The 26,885-nt window shown below is 43.9% G+C and overlaps 1 protein-coding gene across 10 annotated transcripts in view; it reads right to left on the bottom strand.

The window, feature by feature from the left end:
• The window catches only part of LOC102398622 (zinc finger protein 665), a 41,299-nt gene extending 32,493 nt beyond the window's left edge, over positions 1-8,806 (bottom strand). For 5 of the 10 annotated variants that reach the window (XM_045163280.1, XR_006640186.1, XR_006546100.2 and 2 more), the window contains exons 1-2: positions 8,623-8,771; positions 6,417-6,475 (exon numbers count right to left, since the gene is read on the bottom strand). The gene's annotated coding sequence lies outside the window, so the exon portion shown is untranslated. Of the gene's footprint in view, positions 1-6,416; positions 6,476-7,573; positions 8,556-8,622 lie in introns of those variants that run through there. The other 5 variants (XR_006640188.1, XR_006640187.1, XR_006546102.2 and 2 more) reach the window with 5 other exon arrangements.
• Between the last annotated feature and the right edge of the window lie 18,079 nt (positions 8,807-26,885).

Raw genomic sequence — 26,885 nt, 5'->3', positions numbered from 1 at the left:
CCTTAGTTGAACAAAATATAAATCCTAGAGTATGGGCTGATGGAAAATCTGCAGCTCGAGCACAAAATGCTATTCCTGTAGTTGTCAAGCTCAAAGACCCACACTTATTTCCACATAAGAAGCAGTATCCACTGAAACCTGAGGTGAAGGAAGGGTTAAAACCCATCATCGAAAATTTAAAGGTTCGGGGACTATTAGTTCCCTGTAACAGTCCATGTAACACTCCTATTTTGGGTATAAAGAAATCAAATGGTAAATGGAGACTAGTTCAAGATTTACAAATAATAAATGAGGCTGTAGTTCCTTTACAACCCGTGGTGCCTGATCCTTATACTCCATTGTCTGAAATTCCTGAACGAGCCAAATATTTCTCAGTAATTGATTTGAAAGATGCTTTCTATGCTGTGCCTTTGGTGGAAGAAAGTCAATTTCTATTTGCCTTTGAAGACCCTACGCACCCAGCTTCTCAGTTAACCTGGACAGTTTTGCCCCAGGGATTTCGTGACAGTCATCACTTATTTGGAAAAGTCTGTCACAGGATCTACCAAACTTTTATACCTCTGAAGTGGTGGTGTTACAATACGTTGATGATATTTTGCTCTGTGTTGATACAGAAGAAGCTTGTTCAGGAGACTCAGAAGATTTCTTAAACTTTCTGGCAGGCTGCAGTTATAAGGCATCAAGAGAAAAGGCTCAGCTTTGTCAAGCATAGGTTAGATATCTGGGTCTAATCATATCAGAAGAGACTAGGGCCATAGGCCCTGAGAAAATTAAACCCGTACTAAATCATCCCCTACCTATGACTTTAAGACAATTGAGAAGATTTCTGGGAATCACAGACTACTGTTATATCTGGATTCCCGGTTATGGGGAACTTGCCCGACCTTTATATAAACTTAGAGCTGAAACTCAGCAGGCCCCAACAGACAAATTGGTTTGGTCTCCAGATACTCAAAAGGCTTTTTAAGGTTCTTCAGACTGCCCTCCTGCAAGCTCCCATTTTGAGCTTGCCCACAGTGTCAGGATTTAATTTGTCACTGAAAGAAAAGGTATGGCCTTGGGAATTTTGACAGAAGCCTGAGGCCCACACCAGCAACCTATTGCTTTTCTAAGCAGAAAATCAGATGTAATTTCACGTGGGTCGCCCCACTGCCTAAGAGTAATTGGAGCAGCAGCTTTATTAGCACCTGAAGCTTTAAAAATAATTAATCGATGAAATCTTACTGTACTGACTTCTCATGATGTGAGTGGAATCTTAAATTCTAAGGTTAACATTTGGATGACAGACAGTAGACTTCTTAAACATCAGTCATTGTTGTTAGAAGGACCAGTAACTAAGCTTAAAGTTTGTGGAAATTTAAATCCTGCCACTTTCCTTCCTGAGAAGGAAAATGCAACACCTGATCACGATTGTTCCCAATTTCTAACTTTAAACTATGCAGCTTGGGAGCATCTAATGGATACCCCATTAGACAATCCTGACATGGAAATATTTACAGATGGCAGCTCTTTTGTTTGGGATGGAAAGCATAAAGCAGGTTACACCTTGGTGACTGCTGAATAGGTTTCAAAAACAAAATCTCTCCCCCAGGGAACCAGTGCTCAGTTAGCAGAGCTTGTGGCTCTGACCCAAGCTGGAGAGTTAAGCAAAGGACAGCTAGTAAATATCTACATGGATTCTAAGTATGCTTCTTTGACTTTACATGCTCATGCTGCAATATGGAACGAAAGTTTAAAACAGCAACAGGAGAACCTATTATGCATTTCAGAGACATCCAGAGACTTTTAACTGCTATATATTGTCCTAAAGAAGAAGCTGTTATGCATTGCAAAGGGCACAGCAGGGATGGGAGTAAAGCAGCTGAAGGTAATCAGCTGGCTGACTGCCAAGCCAGAAAAGCAGCACTTTAGAAAACCCCTTCAGTGCAGAGGCCTTTGATCTGGACAGGTCCTGTGGAACAGGAAAAAACACAATATACTGAGGAAGAATTAGAAAGATATGAGAAAAGAAGAACTAAGATTACAGATAATGGATGGTTACAGTCCGAGGATGGACGATTAATAATTCCTGAAAATGCTCAATGGAAAATTCTTAAGGGTTTACACCAGAGTTTTCATTTGGGTGCAGAGAGTACTTACCAAATGGCTTCTTGTTTGTTTGAAGGTAAAAACGTAATGAAAACTTTAAAGAACATATCAAAAGGTGTGAGGTTTGTCAGAAAAATAACCCAAAGACTGAGAACCTAGCCATATCTGGATTACAACGAAGTGGAAAGTCTCCCGGAGAGGCCTGGGAAATTGATTTTACTCATATGCCAAAAACTATTTGATATTCTTCCTTACAAGTTTGGGTAGATACTTTTACTGGATGGATTGAGGCTTTTCCCTGTCGTAGTGAGCAGACTAAGGAAGTTCAAAAGATTTTAATCCATGAAATTATCCCCAGGTTTGGGCTGCCACGGAGCCTTCAGAGTGACAATGGCTCCACCTTTAAATCTGCTGTAACTCAGGGGGTATCTAAAGCTCTAGAAATAGAATATCATTTACACTGATAAAGATTGGGAGATCTCAATCTTCAGGAAAGGTTGAAAAAGCTAATGACATTATCAAAAGACATCTGTGCAAATTAACTCAAGAGATACAGGACAATTGGATTAAAGTCCTACCCATAGCTTTAGTGAGGGCTCGAACTGCCCCCAAAAAGGAGGGACTGTCCCCCTTTGAATCTATTTATGGAAGGCCTTTCTTGTGCACAGACATCGTTATAGACCCTGAAGCCTTGGAATTAACTAGTTATGTAACTCAGCTCTCAGCTTTTCAACAGGCATTAACAGAACTCCGAGAGACGACTCCTGACCCAGCCTCTGAGTCAAGCAAGCCTCTATTTGAGCCAGGAACCGAGGTCCTCATAAAAACATTGGGATCTGGGGGCCCATTCCTTGAGCCCCTCTGGGAAGGCCCTTACCAGGTTATTCTTTCTTCTCCCACAGCTGTCAAAGTGCCAGGAATTGATTCGTGGGTACATCACACTTGAGTTAAGAGGTGGCACCCTGACCAGAACTGAGTGACTTCATTTTATGTCTTTACTTTCTATGTTCTGACTTTGTACTTTTCAGATAGGCCTGTAATCTAGGTAAGCCTACTTCTGATGACTCCAAAAATCCTGAGTGTGCCGTTTGATCCTCAAGACAATGCCTTCCTGTCCTGGGCTCACCCCCATGCTGCATTCCACAATTGGTCTAACTGCTGGGTCTGCGGAGCGCTCCCCTCTTCATCAGTGAAAGGCTTCCTGTGGTGGACATCTCCACTTCAAGAAAAAGACTTTCTCCAAGTCTGCTAATACTTTTGACAACAATCGTATTTGATGCCTCTTCTTCATCTGATGACATCTACCAACCCTAAAATGGACTGGTGCAACACTTTGTACTTTAACTATGGACATAACGTGACTTTTAATTTTGATTATACATTGTCTCGGTTCAATGACTATTGTGCTACACATAACACAAATGGGTCTGGATCTAATGGTTTTTTACCTGATGTTTATCAAATATGGAATGAGGTTATATGGCTAACTCCTGAAAAAGGACGTCTAGTATCTACTGCCCCTATATGCTGGGAACAAACAGAGCCATCCCCAAAAGTTAGCCAACAACTTAATTACAATGATTGGAAACAATTGGGATTTTTGCCTCAGGAAATATGCAACGTAATCATTCCCGTGTTTTCCAACCCCAAATCAGGTCCTCCCTTTGTCTGGCCAGGCACTAATTGGGACTGGATATCTCAGCTGGCTTGCTCCAAACGGGACCTATTGGATATGCGGCTCTCACCTATGGCCATGGCTTCCCCTTGGTTGGATAGGGAGATGCACCCTGGGTCTAGCCTTTATTCACGGCTTTATGTTTTCAGAGCTTCCAGAAAAGCCTGCTAATTTACACCACCTTAAAACTCGGTGGGCAAGGTCTGTATTTCACTGGTACGATTATTTGGCTGAAGTCTTTGTTCCCTCTTTGGGAACTACAGATGTTATGCTACGAGTGGATGCTTTAACTAACTTTACTCAACAGGCATTACAAGATTCTCAAAAAGCTATTTCAGCTCTTAATGCTGAATAAGCACTAATTAGAAAGGTGGTTTTACAAAACAGATTGGCTTTAGATATTCTGACAGCTGCGCAAGGAGGAACTTGTGCCATTATTCATACCCAATGCTGTACATATATACCTGATACGAGCATTAATGTTACTCATTTTATTAAACACATGAACAAGATGACTGGGGCTATGGATATTCCTGAAGCCTCAATTGCCTCATTTTGGGAGATGTTAACTAGTGCCCCATGGTGGAAAACTATCTTACTTACAATAATTCTGATTGTTTTGTTTTTGCTGTTTGCTCCCTGCATCTGTAACTGTGTAACTGGATTTGTTTCTAGCTGCATGAAAGCTTTTAAGTGACAAATGGTTGTGTTAGGGGAAGCACACTGATTGAAACCGCCCACCCTGGCCAGGCACCATAGTAACCATTTGCATGAGTTGTTTTATGACAGGAGATCCTGATAAGGAATACGGAACTAATGAGCCACCACCAACTTGAAGAGTTCGGGAAAGGTCAAAAGGAGACACGGAGTGTCTGTCCACTTCCCAGAATCCCTCTCGCTAGCATCCATCTTGGCTGAGTGATGGTGTGCCACCAGGAAAGACTCTGAATTAGAATGATTGGCTACAGACCACTCGGAAACTAATCTCATCACCATAAAACCCGACTGCGAGCCACGTGAAAGAGCAGTTCTCCTGGGTTCCCTTTCCCTACTGCTCTCCACGCGGGTCCCCTTTCCCAATAAAATCTCTTGCTTTGTCAGCACACGTGTCTCCTCGGACAATTCATTTCCGAGTGTTAGATCAGAGCCCAGTTTCAGGCCCTGGCAGGAGTCCCCCTTCCTGCAATAGTTGCTCAAACTCCTGCTACTGCTGCAGCTTCTTCCAACTACTATTTGGGGCCCCTGGATCAGACATCTTCGGTATGAGGGTTAGGAGAATATGTTGCCCCACCAATTTAGGGACAACGCCCCTTGTCAGCTCGAAAGCAGTTATGGAACGAGAACAATGCCCCTTTTTCCTAGGCAACATAATTCTTCTAAAAGAAAAGGGGGCAATGAGACGGTAACAGGCAGGAAGGCCAGGGGTCTCCAAATGGAGGAAATAGGCTGCAAGTGTCAGACATTTTTATCTCTCTTAAGTGGCAGGAGGAAACAAACCAGCGATATTTTTTTCCTTCTCTATCCAAATTTAAAAGGAGGTTTCTCTTAAAATACTGTGTTGCCATAATGACACCTGGTTTCACCTGAAGTTAACTATTCTCAAACCTTGAGATAAGCAATGCATTTTTCTTATGGAAATGTTTGTCTTAAACTATGTTAATAAACTATGCATTTACCCCAAACTCTGTCTTCAAGTTGGTTCTGCCTAATGGCTCAGAACCTACTTCACAAACCAGTGTGTTGTACTCAGATACTGTTCCCCTAATCTACGTAAACAAAACTATTTGTATGGTAATCTGCCCTTCTACAAGATTCAAGTTAATCATTTTATGGCCTGGGATGAATCATCTGGTGCCAAGATTATCCTAAAATGCATCTTATGGACCAGGGGCCTGGTGCCATTCTGAGTTTTAAAACATTCCTTTCCTTTATTAATAGACTGCTACTGACTATAATGACACCCACTCCAGTACTCTTGCCTGGAAAATCCCATGGATGGTGGAGCCTGGTAGGCTGCAGTCCACGGGGTCGCTAAGAGTCTAAGAGTCGGACACGACTGAGCGACTTCACTTTCCCTTTTCACGTTCATGCATTGGAGAAGGAAACGGCAACCCACTCCAGTATTCTTGCCTGGAGAATCCCAGGGTCAGAGGAGCCTGTTGGGCTGCCGTCTATGGGGGCGCACAGAGTCGGACACGACTGACACGACTTAGCAGCAGCAGCAGCAGCCCCCCCATTCTGAACCCTCTTCCACCTCCCTCCTCACCAGATCTCTCTGGGTTGTTCCAGAGCACTGGCTTTGGGTGCCCGCTTCATGCATCGAACTTGCACTGATCATTCTATCTTACATATGGTAATTTACATGTTTCAATGCTATTCTCTCAAATCATCCCACCCTCACCTTCTCCCACTGAGTCCAAAATCTGTTCTTTACATCTGTGTCTCCCTTTGTTGCCCTGCATGTAGGATCACTGTTACCATCTTTCTAAATTCCATATATATGCATTAATATACAGTATTTCTCTTTCTCTTTCTGGCTTATTTCACTCTGTATAATAGGCTCTAGGTTCATCTACCTCATTAGAACTGATAAAACGAGGTGACATTTTTGCTTAATATGGCACAAAATAGTCTAAGATGATTTACTACTTACCAAAGAAAATTTCAAATGTATGAGATGAGGGGAAGAAAGCACTCAGGCAAGGAATGAATCTGAAAAAATTTTGAAAAAAAAAAAAACGTGAAATATTTTTAATCTAAAAATCTGGTGTCAAAGTTTAAAAAAATGTGGAGAATAATCATATTTAGAAAAGGATGATACAAGTAGAATACTGGAAACTAAAAAAGCTTATTTCTAAAGTTAAAAATGATTACAGAAACAGAATGAATTAAGACCTATTCCAAGCTACAAAATGCACCATACATAAAGAAAGGAGAAAATGTGAATCCGTTTAAAAAAAAAAAGTGTCCCCTTAAAAACACTACCCAATAATGCCACAGTGGATAAGAATCTGCCTGACAATGCAGGGGACATGGGTTCTATCCCTGGTTCAGGAAGATCCCACAAGTACAAGCAACTAAGCCTGTGCACAACTACTGAGCCTGTGCTTTAGAACCTGGGAGCCACAACTCCTGAGCCCAGGGCACAGAACCAAAGACAGCACAGCCAAAAAATTAATTAAAAAAAAAAAAAAAGGTACCACAGGGTGACACTCTAGAGTCAGTCATCTCTTGCCCCAGGTCTCTTCTTCCTTGACCTCTATCTCATGGTAGGACAAGGGAAGGGGGTCACTCACAACTCAGTGAATGAAGCCACTGCCCCAGGCTCAACAGGGTTTGCAAATGAAAGTCATCTTCTGCCACAAGTAATAAAAAAAAAAGACACAAGCCTTATAGACAGGAGTTTTGAAATTCTCAGCCTCCTCTGTATAACTAAAAAAATCATCTGTATCCAAACAACTGGCCACACCTGGATCGAGCCTACCCCTCTGTTCACCTATCTACCTATTTCATCTGGGTCTCTTTTTCTCTCCCTCTGCTCTCCTGCTGTCCCTGTCCTATTTCCTCCCTCACACGTGTCCTGTCCCAGGCTGCTGCAATTCGTTCCCGCTCGAAACGCTCTCTCTCTACAACCTTCCTGAGTCTTTCAAAAATCCATACCTGTGTTGGCCTCTTTCTTCCCCCATTTCGGCTCCCTCTCTGCGCGCCAGATTACTCCCCTTCTCTTGCTGTGACTCTCCCTTCCTCCCAACTCTCTGGCAGGCCATGTGGCTATGCTTCTTTCCAGCCCTTTCTTCCTCTGCTCCTTACCTCTTTCTCTGCCAGCACCAGAAAACCTGCCACCTCAGATTGAGACTTGAACCCTTGTGGCGGGACTCCATCCGGGTGAAAACACAACTCCGGACTGTAACCCAAGAGGCCTGGACTCAAACCCGGCCAAAACCCAGTTAGGGACTCTCCACCTCTGATGTCCTCATCGCCCTTCGCCTCCCCGCTCTCATCACTGATACAGGGCAGTTCTCCCTACGCTGTTTTCCAATCCCTGGAGATCTGGCTTTCTAATTTATTAATACTTCTCTATTTTACTCACTTGGCTATTTTCAAGGCTTAACCTCTTTGACTTGACTATCCCTTTGCAAATCCCTCAACCATTCTGTTTTCCCATTGGTTCTCCCTGATGCTTTTCTCCTCAGTTGCAGTTATTTCTCTCAGTCCTTCTGACTCTGCTTCTCCTGATCCTCCTGCCTCCTGAATTTACTGAGTGGGCCACAGAACGAGACGCCCCCGGACCGGAAGATCACCTTTTCCGACCGAGCTGAACTGGGCATGGAACAGCACTGGCTGTCACAAGGCTGGACCAGGTCACCTACCCTACGCGGGGTGAGGGGACGGGCTGACAGGAAAGGGGCCTGCTGCGGGGCAGAAGGACCGGCCTCAGGAGACGTGAGGACAGACGGGCTGGGAGAGAGGGGCCTCAGGAGCGGGGCGGGCTCTCCGGAATCCCGGGACCGGGGAGAGGGCGCGCGGCCTATCTGGGCTCTGCCTCCCGCAGTGGAGAAGGCGATGCGGCGGGCGTGACTCCAACTCGCGAGCGAGGGCTTTACTTGGCGAGGCCAGAGGTAAAAAAGGGTTTTAAGCAGGAAAATGTCGCCAGAGGCGGTGTCTACGCGGACCGAGGGCCGAAACCGCCTCAGCAACACTTAAAACCCAAACGAAAAGATAACTGGGCCGCCAACGGCAGCGGCAGCGTTTATTCGGTGCCGAGCACCGGGTGCCACGGTTTTCAGGTCGCTGGCATGAGAACGAGTGAGCGGGGTCGGAGGTGTGGATTTGAGGGGTGGCGAGCTCTTCAAACTTACTCTAGAAGGAAGCTTAGGCGCAGCTCGGGGACCTCGGCTCCGCGCTTTCCAACTTCCGGCTCTGTGTGAAAGGGCTTTTGGTATTAGAGCTGAGCTGAGGCTTCCTACCCGGGGCGGGGCGAGCACCGCTGTGCGCAGAGTTCGTGGGAGGGGCGGGCCGCGGAGGGGGGCGGGGCCTGTTACCTTGACAGCACTAAGTTACCTTCTGTAACACAGCTCAGGTAAAACTTCAAGCTTCAGCTGAGGCTGAAACTCCAATACTTTGGCCACCTCGTGCAAAGAGTTTGAGAGGGCAACAGGCAGGAAGGCCAGGGGTCTCCAAAAGGAGGAAATAACCTGCAAGTGTCAGACATTTTTGTCTTTAGCGGCAGGAGGAAACAAACTAGTGATATTTTTTCCTTCTCTATACAAATTTAAAAGGAGGTTTCTCTTAAAATACTGTGTTGCCATAATGACACCTGGTTTCACCTGAAGTTAACTATTCTCAAACCTAGTGATAACCAATGCCTTTTTCTTATGGAAATGTTTGTCTTAAGCTATGCTAATGTACTATGCATTTACCCCCAAACTCTGTCTTCTAGTTGGTTCTGCCTCTTGGCTCAGAACCTACTTGACAAACCAGTATGTTATACTCAGATATTGTTCCCCTAATCTATGTAAATGAAACTGTATGGTGGTCTGCCCTTCTTCAAGATTCAAGTTAATCATTTTATGGCCCAGGATAAACCATTTGCTTGCCAAGATTATCCCAAAATACATCTTATGGGTGAGCGGCCTGGTGCCATTCTGAATATTAAGACATTCCTTTCTTTCATTAACAGACTGCTAGTAATATATAACATCCAGCTGAAGACTAGCAGGGGGTTACTCTTTCTGCCCCCTTCTGATGCCTATGTCAGAAGCTTTCTCTATCTCCTTTATACTTTAATAAAACTTTATTACACAAAAGCTCTGAGCGATCAAGCCTCGTCTCTGGCCCCGGATTGAATTCTTCTCCTCTGGGGGCCAAGAATCTCGGTGTCTTTGCGTGATTCAACAATAACCTTTCATCTTGGGGGCTCGTCCGGGATCCTTCAGGACAAGGTAAGGAAGCTTGGAGCTCTAGTTCTTTGTTCTCTTAGCGAACACTTTTTCTGGTGTGCTTTACTAACGCTCCGGTGTGCTTGTGTGAATGAATGACATGCCCTGCGAGAAGCAAGTGAGGAGCCCTACTCTGCGGTTCCACGGTGATCTCATACGGCTTATGGCAGAAACCTGTCGGGGGTTTATACCGACCTGCCAATGCCAAGAGGCACCCAATGTCTCCTTCAGAAACTGACCAGAAATGGACAAAGCGTGTGGACCGAACTCTCCCTACTTGGTCAAATTTTTCGGTCTCTTTGACCGTTTCATAACTCCTTGGGAATTAGAAGTACTAACCTAATCTATCAGATCATAGACTTTCAAGGGACTGGTGATCTATAGTGCTACTGTGTACTGTGGCTTAGGTCCCAAATTTAGATTGGTAGTCAAGAAAGCGCCTAGCCTCGCTAGGAATCGAAAGTTTGGAAGCTAGATGGAGCTCTAGCTCCAAGAACATCTCTGAGGTTAAAGGTGACTCAGATTGGGACTGCAATGGTTTTTTTTTCCTTTGGTAACACTGGCTCTTAGTGGGCCAGATGGAGGCTCCTATACTGGTGTGGTAATGCTTGGTAAGAACATCTCAACTTCATGTTCGTTTCAGTCTTATTGTGGTCAGGAATATACTCAAGGTCATGCACAGGCACTCAGGTCTTAGCTTGGGATACATTCCAGAAGGTTACTCTGATTCACCCCGGTGACATCAGAGGAAGCAAGGTTAAAGGTGAAGAGCTGGAAGTCAAGTAGGGATGCTATCAGGTCTACCCCAGGTACATCCCCACCCCATCTCGGTTGTAGAACCGGGAGAGACGCGGACAGCGCCTACGTCGGTAAGGGACAAACTAAATCCGACCAGGAAGGAAAAGCTTTTGGTGTAAAGTCTGTCTACACCCCCATCTAGAGCACGGAGGGACGCCTCCGGTAGAAAAAATGGCGCTGGTCGCTTTTTTTCTCTCGCACAGACGGGAGCTAACAATTCCAGCCTCACTCCTTTGAACTGTATCCTGAAAAACTGGGATAGATTTGATCCCCAGGGCTTAAAGAAGACACACCTGGTCTTCCTATGTGATACAGCATGGCCACGGTATCCATTGGAGGACGGCGAACGGTGGCCAGTTGGAAGGTCTCTTAAGTATAATACTGTTTTACAATTAGACTGGTTCTGTAAGGAACTAGGAAAAAGTGATCTCAAAAGATAGATTTCTCACTCAGTTGGCTCCAGATATCCGCCCTAAGCTATTAAAACGGGCGTATAGACCAAATCAGTCTTTAGACACTGTTACAACTGGCTCAGACAGTCTATTATGGTAGGGAATATCAGGAAAAGAAACAAAGGCAAAAAAGGACACAGGAAAAGGCGGAAGCCTTCGACATGGCTATGAAAATCGTTCTTAAACAGCCTGAAAAAAATGCCCAGAGGGACCCAGGTAAAAAGGGATGGGCTTGCTATTACTGTGGAAAGGAGGGGCACCTCAAGCGGGATTGCCCTCAGGCATCTAAGCTGCCTCAGGCATCTAAGCCGCCCCCAGCTCCATGTCTGGTCTACGAAGGACCACACTGGAAGAGAGACTGCCCTCAGAAGCCTAGGTCTCCGGGGCCGGACTCTCAAGACAATCAGGACCGAGGTGCCCGGGGGTCCCCACACAAGCTCCCGTCCTAATTACACCTGAGGAACTCCGGGTATTAATAATTGTGGGGGGCCAATCCGTCGATTTCCTTTTAGATACTGCAGCAACTTACTCTGTGCTTACTGAAGCCCCTGGCCCACTTTCTTCCCGATCTGCTTCCATAATGGGACTGTCTGGACGAGCCAAAAGGTATTATTTCAGTTATTCTTTATCTTGCAACTGGGATTCTATTTTCACAAGAGTTTCTGATCGTGCCAGAATCTCCCTCACCCCTTTTGGGGAGGGATATACTAAACAAGGTCCAAGCCTCTCTTTTCATAAATATGGAGCCCTCCCTTTCTCTCCCTTCAGTTGAACAAAATGTAAATCCTAGAGTATGGGCTGATGGAAAATCTGTGGGTTGAGCACAAAATGCTATTCCTGTAGTTGTCAAGCTCAAAGACCTGCACTTATTTCCACATAAGAAACAGTATCCACTGAAACCTGAGGTGAAGGAAGGGTTAAAACCCATCATCGAAAATTTAAAGGAGCAGGGACTATTATTTCCCTGTAACAGTCCTTACAACACTCCTATTTGGGGTATAAAAAAATCAAATGGTAAATGGAGACTAGTTCAAGATTTACGAATAATAAATGAGGTTGCAGTTCCTTTACACCCCGTGGTGCCTAATCCTTATACTCTATTGTCTGAAATTCCTAAGCGAACCAAATACTTCTCAGTAGTTGATTTAAAAGATGCCTTGTATTCAGTGCCTTTGGTGGAAGAAAGTCAATTTCTATTTGCTTTTGAAGACCCTACACAGCCAGCTTCTCAGTTAACCTGGACAGTTTTGCCCCAGGGATTTCGTGACAGTCAGCACTTATTTGGACAAAGTTTGTCACGGGATCTACAAAACTTTAATAGCTCTGAAGCGGTGGTGTTACAATATATTGATGATATTTTTCTCTGTGCTGAGACAGAGGAAGCTTGTTCAGGAGTCTCAGAAGATTTCTTAAACTTTCTGACAGGCTGTGGTTACAAGGCATCAAGAGAATAGGCTCAGCTTTGTCAACCATAGGTTAGATATCTAGGCCTAATCATATCATAAGGGATTAGGGCCATAGGCCCTGAGAGAATTAAACCTATACTAAATCATCCCCTACCTATGACTTTAAGACAATTGAGAGGATTTTGGGGAATCACAGGTTACTGTCATATTTGGATTCTGGGTTATGGGGAACTTGCCCGGCCTTTACATAAACTTATAGCTAAAACTCAGCAGGCCCAAACTGACAAACTGGTTTGGTCTCCAGAAACTCAAAAGGCTTTTAAGGTTCTTCAGACTGCTCTCTTGCAAGCTCCAGCTCTGAGCTTGCCCACAGGGTCACAATTTAATTTGTTTGTCACTGAAAGAAAAGGTATGGCCTTGGGAGTTTTGACACAACTCTGAGGGCCTCACCAGCAACCTATTGCTTATCTAAGCAGAAAATTAGATGTAATTTCACGTGGGTGGCCCCACTGCCTAAGAGTAATTGGGGCAGCAACTTTATTAACACCTGAACCTTTAAAAATAATTAATGGACAAAATCTTACTGTACTGACTTCCCATGATGTGAGTGGAATCTTAAATTCTAAGGTTAATATTTGGATGACAGACAATAGGCTTCTTAAATATCAGTCACTGTTGTTAGAAGGACCAGTAACTAAGCTTAAAGTTTGTGGAAACATTAATCCTGCCACTTTCCTTCCTGAGAAGGAAAATGCAACACCTGATCACGATTGTTCCCAATTCCCAACTTTAAACTAGGCAGCTCAGGAAGATCTAATGGATGCCCCATTAGACAATCCTGACATGGAAATATTTACAGATGGCAGTTCTTTTGTTCGGGATGGAAAGCGTAAAGCAGGTTACACCTTGGTGACTGCTGAATAGGTTTCAGAAGCAAAATCTCTCCCCCAGGAAACCAGTGCTCAGTTAGCGGAGCTTGTGGCTCTGACCAGAGCTCTAGAGTTAAGCCAAGGACAGTGGGTAAATATCTACACAGATTCTAAGTATGCTTCTTTGACTTTACATGCTCATGCTGCAATATGGAAAGAAAGACAGGTTAAAACAGCAACAGGAGAACCTATTAAACACTTCAGAGAGGTCGAAAGACTTTTAACTGCTATATATTGTCCTAAAGAAGTAGTTGTTAAACATTGCAAAGGGCACAGCAGGGATGGAAGTAGCCGAAGGTAATCAGCTGGCTGACTGTCAAGCCAGAAAAGCGACACTTTATGAAACCCCTTCACTGCAGACGCCTTTGATTTGGACAGGTCCTGTGGAACAGGAAAAACCACAATATACTGAGGAAAAATTAGAAAGATATGAGAAACGAGGAACAAAGATTACTGATAAAGGATGGTTACAGTCCGAAGATGGACGATTAATAATCCTGAAAATGCTCAGTGGAAAAATTCTTATGGGTTTACATCAGAGTTTTCATTTGGGTGCAGAGAGTACTTACCAAATAGCTTCTCGTTTGTTTGAAGGTTAAAATGTAATGAAAACTTTAAAAAATATTATCAAAAGGTGTGAGGTTTGTCAGAAAAATAACCCAAAGACTAAAAAGCTAGCAAAATCTGGATTACAACGAAGTGGGAAGTATCCTGGAGAGGACTGCGAAATTGATTTTACTCATAGGCCAAAAACTATTTGATATTCTTGCTTACAAGTTTGGGTAGATACTTTTACTGGATGGATTGAGGCTTTTCCCTGTCTTAGTGAACAGGCTAAGCAGGTTATAAAGATTTTAATCCATAAAATTATCCCCAGGTCTGGGCTGCCACGGAGCCTTCAGAGTGCCAATGGCTCTGCCTTTAAAGCTGCTGTAACTCAGGGGTATCTAAAGTTCTAGGAATAAAATACACTTACACTGTTCCTGGAGACCCCAATCCTCAGGAAAGGTTGAAAAAGCTAATGACATTATCAAAAGACATCTGCACAAATTAACCCAAGAGACGCAGGACAATTGGATTAGTCCTACCCATAGCTTTAATGAGGGACTGTCCCCCTTTAAATATATTTATGAAAGGCCTTTCTTATGCACAGACATTGTTATAGACCCTAAAACCTTGGAATTAATTAGTTATGTAACTCAGCTCTCAGCTTTTCAACAGGCATTAACAGGACTCTGGGAGACAACTCCTGACCCCTCCTCTGAGTCAAACAAGTCTCTCTTTGAGCCAAAAACTGAGGTCCTCATAAAAACATTGGGATCTGGGGGCCCATCCCTCGAGCCCCTCTGGGAAGGCCCTTACCAGGTTATTCTTTCTTCTCCCACAGCTGTCAAAGTGCCAGAAATTGATTCGTGGGTACATCACACTCGAGTTAAGAGGTGACACCATGACCAAAACTAAGTGACATCTTTTTATGTCTTTACTTTCTATACTCTGATTTTGTACTTTTCAGATGGGCCTGATAACCTATGTGAGCCTACTTCTGCTGACTCCAAAAATCCTGAGTGTACCGTTTGATCCTCAAGACAATGCCTTCTTCTCCTGGGCTCACTCCTACCCTGCATTCCACAATCAGTCTAACTGCTGGGTCTGTAGAACACTCCCCTCTTCATCAGTGGAAGGTTTCCCGTGGTGGACATCTCCACTTAAAAGAAAAGACTTTCTCCAAGTCTCTACCTTCAAAAATAATCACATGCGATGCCTCTTCTTCATTTGATGACATCTACCAACCCTAAAATGAACTGGTGCAACACGTTGCACTTTAACTATAAACATAATGTGAATTTTAATTTTGATTTTAGCTTGTTTTAATGACTATGTTGCCTTACATCTGTAACTGTGTAACTAGATTTGTTTCTAGCCACATAAAAGCTTTTAAGTTACAAATGGTTGCTCAAACTCCTGCTACTGCTACAGCTTCCTCCAACTACTACTTGGGGCCCCTGGATCAGATATCCTCAATATGAGGATTAGGAGAATATGTTGCCTCACCAATTTAGGGACAACGTCCCTTCTCAGCTCGGAAGCAGTTATGGAACAAAAAAGACGCCCCTTTTCCCTAGGCAACATAATTCTCCTAAAAGAAAAGGGGGGAATAAGAGCAGGCAGGAAGGCCAGGGGTCTCCAAATGGAGGAAATAGCCTGCAAGTGTCAGACATTTTTCTCTCTCTTAAGGGGCAGGAGGAAACAAACTAGTGATATTTTTTCCTTCTCTATACAAATTTAAAAGGAGGTTTCTCTTAAAATACTGTGTTGCCATAATGACACCTGGTTTCACCTGAAGATAACTATTCTCAAACCTAGAGATAACCAATGCCTTTTTCTTATGGAAATGTTTGTCTTAAGCTATGTTAATGGACTATGCTTTTACCCCAAACTCTGTCTTCAAGTCCCTTCAGCCTTTTGGCTCAGAACCTACTTGACAAACCAATATGTTATACTCAGATATTGTTCCCCTAATCTATGTAAATGAAACTATTTGTATGGTGGTCTGCCCTTCTTCAAGATTCAAGTTAATCATTTTATGGCCCAGGATAAACCATTTGCTGCCAAGATTATCCCAAAATACATCTTATCGGTGAGGGGCCTGGTGCCATTCTGAATTTTAAGACATTCCTTTCTTTCATTAACAGACTGCTAGTGATATATAACATCCAGCTGAAGACTAAGAGGGGGGTACTCTTTCTGCCCCCTTCTGATGCCTATGTCAGAAGCTTTCTCTATCACCTTTATACTTTAATAAAACTTTATTACACAAAAGCTCTGAGCGATCAAGCCTCGTTTCTGGTCCCGGATTGAATTCTCCTTTGGGGGCTAAGAATCCCAGTGTCTTTGCCTGATTCAACAACAACCTTTCAAGTTGACTCACTGGAAAAGACTCTGATGCTGGGAGGGATTGGGGGCAGGAGGAGAAGGGGACAACAGAGGATGAGATGGCTGGGTGGCATCACCGACTCAATGGACATGAGCTTGAGTGAACTCCGGGGGTTGGTGATGGACAGGGAGGCCTGGTGTGCTGCAATTCATGGGGTCGCAAAGAGTCGGACTCGACTGAGCAACTGAACTGAACTGAAGATAATATAACAACAATGTATCCTCCTTGAGGACATGTTTCTCCTTGAGAACCTTCTGATTAATCCTGTCATCTTGAAATGTAAATTCTGGGCATGGGTCTGGTAAGACCTTTACAACCTTGAGACATAATTTTGACTTACTGTAATAACTAATTGAGAAAATATATAGCTCCCTTGCTAAGACTAGCGAGGGGGGGCATTCTCCATCCCCCTTCTGATGTCTATGTCAGAAGCTTTCTCTGTCCCATTTCATACTTTAATAAAACTCTGCTACACAAAAGCTCTTGAGTGATCAAGCCTGGTCCCTGGTCCCAAAGCTATATCATCTTCTTCGGAGATCATGAATCTGACGTTGTTCACTGTAAGCTATCATCTCTATGTACATTACAAGAGGTTTCCAACCACTATTAATGTTGTGCTTTCCTCTCTGCCCTGAAATCTCATCTCTGTTCTCATTTTTCATACATTCCCGTCCATTTGGGGGGTTTGTTTTGTTTCCAAAACAAGTATCTCAAACTAAAATATGTGATGTATGAAAAGAGCACACCTAACATTGTTCTCAATGGTGAAAGACTGAAAACTTTTCCTCTGAGATCGGGAAGAAGGCAAGGACGCACACTCTGCATCACTGTTCAACAAAGGACTGAAACCCCTAACCAGAGCAATTAGACAAGAAAAAGAAATCAAAGCTTCCTAAAGTGAAAAATTAGAAAGTTACCTTCTTCCCTAGAGGACAAGGTCTTTTATGTATAAACTGTAGATTCCACACAGACACAAAAAAACCCCTGCCACATCAAATAGCAGCTTTGGCAAACTTGCAGGATACAAAAGTCAACGTGCAAATCAGCTGCATTTCTGTACACAATGAACAATGTTAAAAGAAAATCACATAACAATTTTATTTACTATTGTATTAAAAATGGGTGAAATATTTAGGAATAATTCACCAAGGAGGTGAAATATATACACTGAAAACTATTTAACCATTTCTAAAAGAAATCCAAAATAAACAAATAAATCTAGTAGTCATAGACTGGAAATCTCAGTACTCTATATTTCCAAGTTACTCAATGTGCTCCACAGATTTAATGAATTCATTATGAAACTTACAATAGAAATGTTTGCAGAAATAGAAAAAACTTGCCAGAACTCATAAAGATTCTCAATGGGACCACAAACTGCAAAAATACTCTTCAATAAGTACAAAGATGCAAGATGAAGGCCACCCTTTTTAAAATTTCAAGCCATATCACGATATTATCCAGATGGTGTAGTATTGGCATAAACACAGATTTATAAACCAAGGGAACAGAAGAGAATGTTCAGAAACAACCATTTGCATATATTTAAAATCTAATGACAAGGATGCCAAGAAAACCCAGTGGAAAAAAGACAGTTGTCATAACAAATGGTGAATCTCTGAGTTAAACAATGAAGAGGAAACTTCACCTGCATCAAAAGTAAAAGCATCTCTGTGCCAAACCACAAAATGAACACCGTGAAAAGACAAAATCTGAAGAATGAAGGCAATGAAAGTGAATTTCCAGCTCTCAGAGATTTAGATTCATGTCACAGATTCAAACAGATGATGGAATAGCACACCCTCTATCACTGATACCTGATTCTGAACTTTCCATCCTATTTCCAATCAAGATTTTGAAGTCAGTGACTCACTCACTTAGCTTCAATTACGTTAGAACAAATTTCTCTTTTTAGGTCTACTTCCAGACTTTACCAGGTACTGTGCATGTTAGTACCTGATTTCCACCCACAGCTTCTTAATCCTGATTGACAGAGAGCAGACTGCACATCCAGAAGGACCCGAGGCAATCCCTGCTGCCCAACAGCACTGAGACCCCTTCTCAAGCCTGTGGGTGAGAAGCCCTGCCCAAGATGGTGCCCTCCATACAAGGTCCAGGCCACTGGGTCATGGGGAGATGGGATCCAAGTGGAGACGACAGGCCCTGAGGGAAGTTCCCTGGTGAGTGTGCATGTACGGGTGTCAGGAAGGATACTTCAGAGTCAGACATGACTAGTAAGTCCAAAGAAGGGATTTCAGGAAGGACAGACTGAGAATCAACTGAGAATATGATTTTACCTGAGAAAGAGCCATTCCTGTTTTCTTTCCTTTTTCCCTCTTCTTCCCAGCTTCTTCCTCAGACAATGTAAGTTTTTAGAAGTTGATCTTGCAAGTGGAAAACAGGCTGCTTAAGGCTTAGAATCAACATCCCCCCTTCGTTTGCGACAACCACAAAAACAGGAAGACCTCACTGTGTGGAACAGTCCTTTGGTGTCCACTGCCTCGGGTGGGATGCTGTTTCTGCCCTCCTATTTCTTCCCTCACACCTGTACTGCCCCTCTCTGCAACTTTTTCTCCTCTTGCTGCTCTTCTCCCCACGCCCACCCTTCTAATTGTCCTAAATATCTATACATCTGTCTCTTTGTCCAACTCTGCTCCCTCTCTACCTTCTTGTCACACCCCTTCTCTCCCTCTTACACTCCCACTCTGGGGCACTCCAGGTGTCTAGGCTTACTTCCTTCTCTTCTCTTCTAGTCAATATCTATCCCTGTTTCTCTCCTAGGATCACCCCTGTCAGCCCTCCTACCGCAGACGCAAGGCCCCTGTCTCCTTGTCTCCAGCTCCTGGAAATACCATGCCTTTGTCCATTATTCTTTCACCCACCCGCTACTTTAAGGGCTAACTCTATTTCATTTTACCATCCCTTTGCAACTGCCTCAGCCATCCTGGGCGACCCCGTCGGTTCTCTCATTGTTTTCCACTTCTGACTTTGCCTTGCACTCTCAGTCACTGCTTCTTCAGATCCCCCTCGCCCACGTATCTACAGAAATGTTGAGTAAATGAAATGCCCACCTATCAAAAGAGCACATTTTCCAACGAGACGGACTCGTGACGGAAAAACGCTGGGTGTCACACGTCCAGCCCAGGGGTGAGGAAAAGGGACTGACCAGGAAGGGAGGCCTGTGGGGCAGAACGATTGGCCTGAGGAGATGCGAGGGCAGAGAGGCTGGGAGAGAGGGGGGTCTCGGGCCGGGCGGGCTCTCCAGAATCGCAGGACAGGGGAGAGGACGCGGCTTCTCCGGGAGCGGGGCTGTCCACGCGACCTCCAGGGGCCGACAGGGTGAGGCGGTGGAGGTGGGCGTGTCCGAATCCCCCTCGCCCCCAGGACTTTACAAGGCAGGGCGTAGGTACTAACGGTTAAGTTTTAAGCAGGAAAATATCCCGAAAGGCGGTGTCTCTGGGGCCGAAGGCCGAAAAGCAAACGGCAAGGACAAGCCTCAGAGCTATTTCGAATACTCGACCTGCAACCGCGGCCTCTGGGTTTATTTGGGGCGGGCGAAAGGGAATTGGGATATTACTTCCACAGAACCAGCAGGACCCTGAAGATGGGCTGGCGAGGGCTGGTTGGACGGCTAAGCGCGCACCACACGTTTACAACTAAGTTCAGTTCAGTTCAGTAGCTCAGTCGTGTCCGACTCTTTGTGACACCGTGAATCGCAGCACGCCAGGCCTCCCTGTCCATCACCAACTCCCACAGTTCACTCAGACTCACGTCCATCGAGTCAGTGATGCCATCCAGCCATCTCATCCTCTGTCGTCCCCTTCTCCTCCTGCCCCCAATCCCTCCCAGTATGAGAGTCTTTTCCAATGAGTCAACTCTTCCCACGAGGTAGCCAAAGTACTGGAGTTTCAGCTTTAGCATCATTCCTTCCAAAGAAATCCCAGGACTGATCTCCTTCAGAATGGACTGGTTGGGTCTCCTTGCAGACCAAGGGACTCTCAAGAGTCTTCTCCAACACCACTCTGCAAAAGCATCAATTCTTCGGCGCTCAGCTTTCTTCACAGTCCAACTCTCACATCCATACATGACCACTGGAAAAACCATAGCCTTGACTAGACGGACCTTAGTTGGCAAAGTAATGTCTCTGCTTTTCAATATGCTATCTAGGTTGGTCATAACTTTTCTTCCAAGGAGTAAGCGTCTTTTAATTTCATGGCTACAGTCACCATCTGCAGTGATTTTGGAGCCCCAAAAAATAAAGTCTGACACTGTTTCCACTGTTTCCCCATCTATTTCCCATGAAGTGATGGGACCATATGCCTTGATCTTCGTTTTATGAATGTTGAGTTTTAAGCCAACTTTTTCACTCTCCACCTTCACCAAGAGACTTTTTAGTTCCTCTTCACCTTCTGCCATAAGGGTGGTGTCATCTGCATATCTGAGGTTATTGATACTTCTCCCAGCAATCTTGATGCCAGCTTGTGCTTCTTCCAGCCCAGCGTTTCTCATGATGTACTCTGCCTAGAAGTTAAATAAGCAGGGTGACAATATACAGCCTTGACGTACTCCTTTTTCTATTTGGAACCAGTCTGTTGTTCCATGTCCAGATCTAACTGTTGCTTCCTGACCTGCATACAGATTTCTCAAGAGGCAGGTCAGGTGGTCTGGTATTCCCATCTCTTTCAGAATTTTCCACAATTTATTGTGATCCACACAGTCAAAGGCTTTGGCATAGTCAATAAAGCAGAAATAGATGTTTTTCTGGAACTCTTGCTTTTTCCATGATCCAGCGGATATTGGAAATTTGATCTCTGGTTCCTCTGCCTTTTCTAAAACCAGCTTGAACATCTGGAAGTTCCCCGTTCACGTATTGCTGAAGCCTGGCTTGGAGAATTTTGAGCATTACTTTACTAGCATGTGAGATGAGTGCAATTGTGTGGTAGTTTGAGCATTCTTTGGCATTGTCTTTCTTTGGGATTGGAATGAAAACCGACCTTTTCCAGTCCTGTGGCCACTGCTGAGTTTTCAAATTTGCTGGCACATTGAGTGCAGCACTTTCACAGCATCATCTTTCAGGATTTGAAATAGCTCAACTGGAATGCAATCACCTCCACTAGCTTTGTTCGTAGTGATGCTTTCTCAGGCTCACTTGACTTCACATTCCAGGATGTCTGGCTCTAAGTGAGTGATCACACCATCCTGATTATCTGGGTTGTGAAGATCTTTTTTGTACAGTTCTTCTCTGTATTCTTGCCACCTCTTCTTAATATCTTCTGCTTCTGTTACGTCCATGCCATTTCTGTCCTTTATCAAGCCCATCTTTGCATGAAATGTTCCCTTGGTATCTCTAATTTTCCTGAAGAGATCTCTAGTCTTTCCCATTCTGTTGTTTTCCTCTATTTCTGCATTGATCACCCAGAAAGGCTTTCTTATCTCTTCTTGGTATTTGTTGGGACTCTGCATTCAGATGCTTATATCTTTCCTTTTCGCCTTTGCTTTTCGCTTCTCTTCTTTTCACAGCTACTTGTAAGACCTCCCCAGACAGCCATTTTGCTTTTTTGCCTTTATTTTCCATGGGGATGGTCTTGATCCCTGTGTCCTGTACAATGTCACGAACCTCCGTCCATAGTTCATCAGGCACTCTATCAGATCTAGGCCCTTAAATCTATTTCTCACTTTCACTGTATAATCATAAGGGATTTGATTTAGGTCATATCTGAATGGTCTAGTGGTTTTCCCTACTTTCTTCAATTTAAGTCTGAATTTGGCAATAAGGAGTTCATGATCTGAGCCACAGTCAGCTCCCAGTCTTGTTTTTGTTGACATTTACACTAGAAGTAAAAAACTCAATGGGTGCCTGGCGACCTTCCCTTGTGGCCTTCCGCTTCCGCAGGAAACTGCACAGGTGCAGATTCCGAGGCGGAGCGTCCAGGTCGGGACACTGGTCGGATCCCTGCAGGGAAGGGGAGGGGCAACGAGCGTCCAGGTCTGCAGAGCAAGAGCAAGGCGGGGCAAGGGGCAGGGAGGTGTTTAACAGTCCTGTGATTCCCCATAAATTACATCCTGTTTTTGTTGTTGTTGTTGCTTTTAACATCTAAATAGATAGCATATTCTTCTATAATTACAGTATGGAAATGTCTTTGAACAAAATTTTGTCATATGTTCAGGAAAGAACGGTGGTAGTAGTGAAAGTCGCTCAGTCATGTCCAACTCTGTGACCCCATGGTCTATACAGTGCCGGGAGCCGGCATATTGCATATTGAGTGCAGCACTTTCCACAGCATCATCTTTCAGGATCTGGAATAGCTCAACTGGAATTCTATCACTGCCGGGAGCCAGCGTGAGGAACTCCGCCCATGACAAAGGTCATGAGGAAGGAAGCTCGGCATACGCAAAGGTAGGATCGAGCCTCAGGAGTCCCCCTGGAAATTCTCGAGCATCTACCCCCAAAACCAGAGTCTGCCTACTTTCTGCTTTGTGCTTTCACCTACACCTCTGACTTTACGGGGGGCTGTCCCCCACTACCTCTCTCTGAAAAAAGAGTTAACTTACAGCTCCAGTTAATAATTCCTGGGTGTGACAGTGTTTAAACTACAAACTGCTTTGGATATCCTCTAGCCTGCCTGAATAGGTTTTTCCGGCCACATGTGATTGTTCAGAGCCTCCCAACTGTGAGAGGCAGGAGATGTTCTAAATGGTCTAAACACAGATTCCTTTGAGTAGTTAAAAGATTGATTAGAAATTGTATTGGTGAAGGGTTTTTCACTTATTGGGCCAATGTTTGCTGCTAAGTCTCCATACTCCTTACCTACTGTGTCCTTGGCAGTGTATTGATTGATATAATGGGTGTATAGAAATGTAAGTAGTAGCCTCAATGTTTGTAAGCTTGGACCCTTGAGTTAATTCTTTTCTTGATTGAGCCTACCTCACCTTTGCCCTATAAGAATGCAGCTTTGTCCAATGTTTTTTTGGACGCTGGTGCCTGACTTTGGAATAATCACCTTTAGAGACAAATAAGTTTCTTAAAATGTTAACAGGCCGCCTGGCCAGAAGATGATGTAATTCACCTGAACTTTTGCATATGATAAGTTTGAAAGCCTGGCTTCGATTAGGACCAGGAACTGCTGTCCTTGCATGACTCCACCCCTTCCCCCATTATCCTCTATGCACAACTTAAGGTATAAAAACTACTTTGGAAAATAAAGTGCGGGCCTTGTTCACTGAAACTTGGTCTCCCCATGTCGCTCTCTCTCTCAAATTCTGGCTGAGTCTCCATCTGGAGCGCGGAACCCGCCATGCTTGCTAATTATGCCTGGGCTTCTAAGATCCGACCGGGGAGGCCTCAGTGTCTCCTTTCCTTTCGGAGAACGGAAGGACGCCTGCGGCCTACGTAAGTGGTGCAAACTTCTTGTCTTGAAGTTTTATTGGTCTCCCGCATAAACCAAGCTACTCAGCCTCTTTTCTCCACTGAATTTTCCTACTGAGCTATCCTCATTGTATTACTCTTTATATCCTTAATTAACGTTTAATTAAGCAGTTGTTTCCTGATCCTCGCCTATGCCGTCTCTCCTTCGAATAGCCTAGATCAGCCGGGGCTGGACCCCGTCAATAGAGTCCATGGAATTCTCCTGGCCAGAATACTGGAGTGGGTAGTCTTTCCCTTCTGCGTGGGATCTTCTCAAGCCAGGGATCTAACCCAGGTCTCCCACATTGCAGGCAGATTGTTTACCAGCTGAGCCACAAGGGAAGCCCCTATTAATAAGATTCATCCAGTGTTTTACTAACAACATCTAAGCAGCCACGGTATGGTCAGTGTTTGGGGACAGACTTAAAAATCTGCAATCCGTGCCTACCTTTGATTTCTTCTTTGAGTGCCTGTTGGCTGCTAGGCAGATCTCTTCTTCTTAAATTCCTCCAATTTAACTTTTATACATTCCCCCACAGCCTCCTGGAAATTGTGAGGATTTGGGTCACTTTGAGCTCCCCCTTGGGATGAGAGGACAACATGCACTGGGCACAGTGGACAGGAGGAAGCTGGCGGGTTCCACGGACCAGAGGCAAGGCTGCGGCGGGGCTCCACGCCGCCATGCCCTCAGAGGCGGCCGGCCTTCCCAGGTCGCTGTGTCACCCCGTTACACTTCTAAGGCAAAAGCTTATAACTTTGTAGACCAGTATGTTGGAAACTAGGAAATGTCCTCCTAACAAGTAGAAAAGTTTCAATAAAGATTGTATTTTCCTTTTTAAAATTGTTTGAAATTACAAAAGTATGACAACACATTTACATGAGGCTTTGAAAATAGTTACAGACAGTTCCACTATATATCACAATTTTTTAAGAGCAGACAAATTAAGATTTTTAGTTGGAATTTCAATATTAAACTCTCAAAAATTAATAGAATGGACAGGAAAGTAGGATATACTAGACATGAAAATAATTGTGAACCAATTCAACATAATTAAGACTTATATAATTTTCACACAAAAGCAGGATACAAATTTTATTCAAGTTCCCATAGACTATTAACCAGGAGACACTGGAACATGACGTAAAACTAGGTGCAAAAGTTTCATGGCCTAAAGAGTATTGAAATCATACAGGGCCTATTCTCTTATTACTGTGAAACTATGTGAGAAATCAATACCAAAACGTATTTTAAAATAAGCCACATATTTTCAAGTGCAATAAATAAATAAATAAATGTTTTTGTCAGCAGGTTCTTGCCTGTCCTGCTTCTGGCAATTCAGGGGTTGGGAACCTGGGTCTCCAAAGAGTTCCTGTAGGGCGATAATTGGATGCAGAACATTTCCTGCCAGTAGAATAATTGAACCATCTTAAGAAAACAAGGATTTTTTTCTGGATTTCTCTCTGTACTACAAACTAAAATAAGAAATACAAAACTAACCCTGGGGAAAACGTGCCATTTTACAGTGACATCCCGTATAACAACTTTTTCTCTTTGTTCTTCATTCAGCTGGAAGGCCAAACTCCACATGGCTTGGTTCCAGAGACACAAGGTCAAAACCTACAGTCTCATACTGGAGGACTAAGGTATGTGATGGGAACTTCCGTCAATACCTTTTTTTTTGTTTTTTGTTTTCTTTTTTTTTTTTTTTAATTGACAAAGTTTACCAACCATTGCTTTAAAAATAGCAATTTTCGTTGATCAGTTGCTAAGTCGAATCTGACTCTGCAACTCCATGAACTGCAGCACACCAGGCTTCCCTGTCCTTCACTATCTCCCAGGGTTTTCTCAAACTTCTGTTCATTGAGTGGGTAATGCCATCCAACCATCTCATCCTCTGTCGCCCTCTTCTCCTGCCCACAATCTTCCCCAGCATCAAGGTCTTTTCCATCGAGTCTGCTCTTTGCATCATGTGGCCAAAAAGAGCAATACATCTTTAAAAATTGATGAAAACCGCATTGTTCCTTTAGTTCACATTCTAAGCTTCTACTGCTCTCCACACAACAGGCCAATAATTGAGAGACAAGTTGCTGGGGCAGGAATAACGACTTTATTCAGAAAGTCAGCAAACCGAAAATATGGTGGACTGTACCCCCAAAACCATCTTATCCGAGTTAGAACTCAGTCCCCTTTTATATAAAAGAGGAGGGAGTAAGTCAAGTTGAATTCCTTTGAACCTAAGGAATCAAACCCTTAAGTAACAGAGCATAAAAGTCCATCAATAAGAGTTCCCTGAGAAACCTCAAATAACATCAAGGAATTTGAAGAGCAATGGAAGGCCATAAAAAGTCATTGAATAGGGTCACTCCTCAACCCCTCCCCTCCACACAATATCAGTAATCTTATTACTATTTAAATCATTCCTGTGCTGGGGTAGAAAAAAATTTAAGGCTACATAATATATTTAAGATATAATTTCAACTGTTACAGGAGAAAGCAATGGCACCCCACTCCAGTACTCTTGCCTGGAAAATCCCATGGATGGAGGAGCCTGGTAGGCTGCAGTCCATGGAGTCGCTAGGAGTCGGACACGACTGAGCGACTTCACTTTCATTTTTCACTTTCATGTATTGGAGAAGGAAATGGCAACCCACTCCAGTGTTCTTGCCTGGAAAATCCCAGGGACGGGGGAGCCTGGTGGGCTGCCGTCTATGGGGTCGCACAGAGTCAGACATGACTGAAGCGACTTAGCAGCAGCAGCAGCAGCAAAAGTACAAAGCTTATTTATGAGATGATGTTTTGTAATAAAACCATGGAGTTGCATATCCATGCACACATGCATGCACATGTAAATACACAATTGACTGAAATGAAGAGTTGCCTCTTGACACATTTTTAAATCATTTTCTCATTATCACTTTTAGTCATATGTATTTCAGCATCTCTGGGGCCATGAAAATGAATTAACTGTACTTAAGTTTGTCAATAGTACTTTTTTTTAAAGCTTGTTTATTTATTTAGGTTGTGCTGGTCTTTGTTACTTTGTGTGGCTTTTTCTAGTTGCACTAAGCAGGAGATACTCTGTAGTTGTGGTGAGTGGACTTCTCACTGCAATGGCATCTTTTGTTACAGAGAACAGGTTGTAGGTGAACTGCAGGCACAAGGCTTCTGTAGTTGCAACACATGGGGTCTGCAGTTTTGGCTCACAGGCTCTCGAGCATGGGCTCAGTAGTTGTGGTGGATGAGCTTAGTTCCTCCCA

The sequence above is a fragment of the Bubalus bubalis genome, chromosome 18, assembly GCF_019923935.1.
Source record: "Bubalus bubalis isolate 160015118507 breed Murrah chromosome 18, NDDB_SH_1, whole genome shotgun sequence".
Taxonomy (NCBI): Eukaryota; Metazoa; Chordata; class Mammalia; order Artiodactyla; family Bovidae; genus Bubalus; species Bubalus bubalis.
Note: the sequence above shows the minus strand (reverse complement) of the source record. Positions and strands in the feature narration are given on the sequence as shown.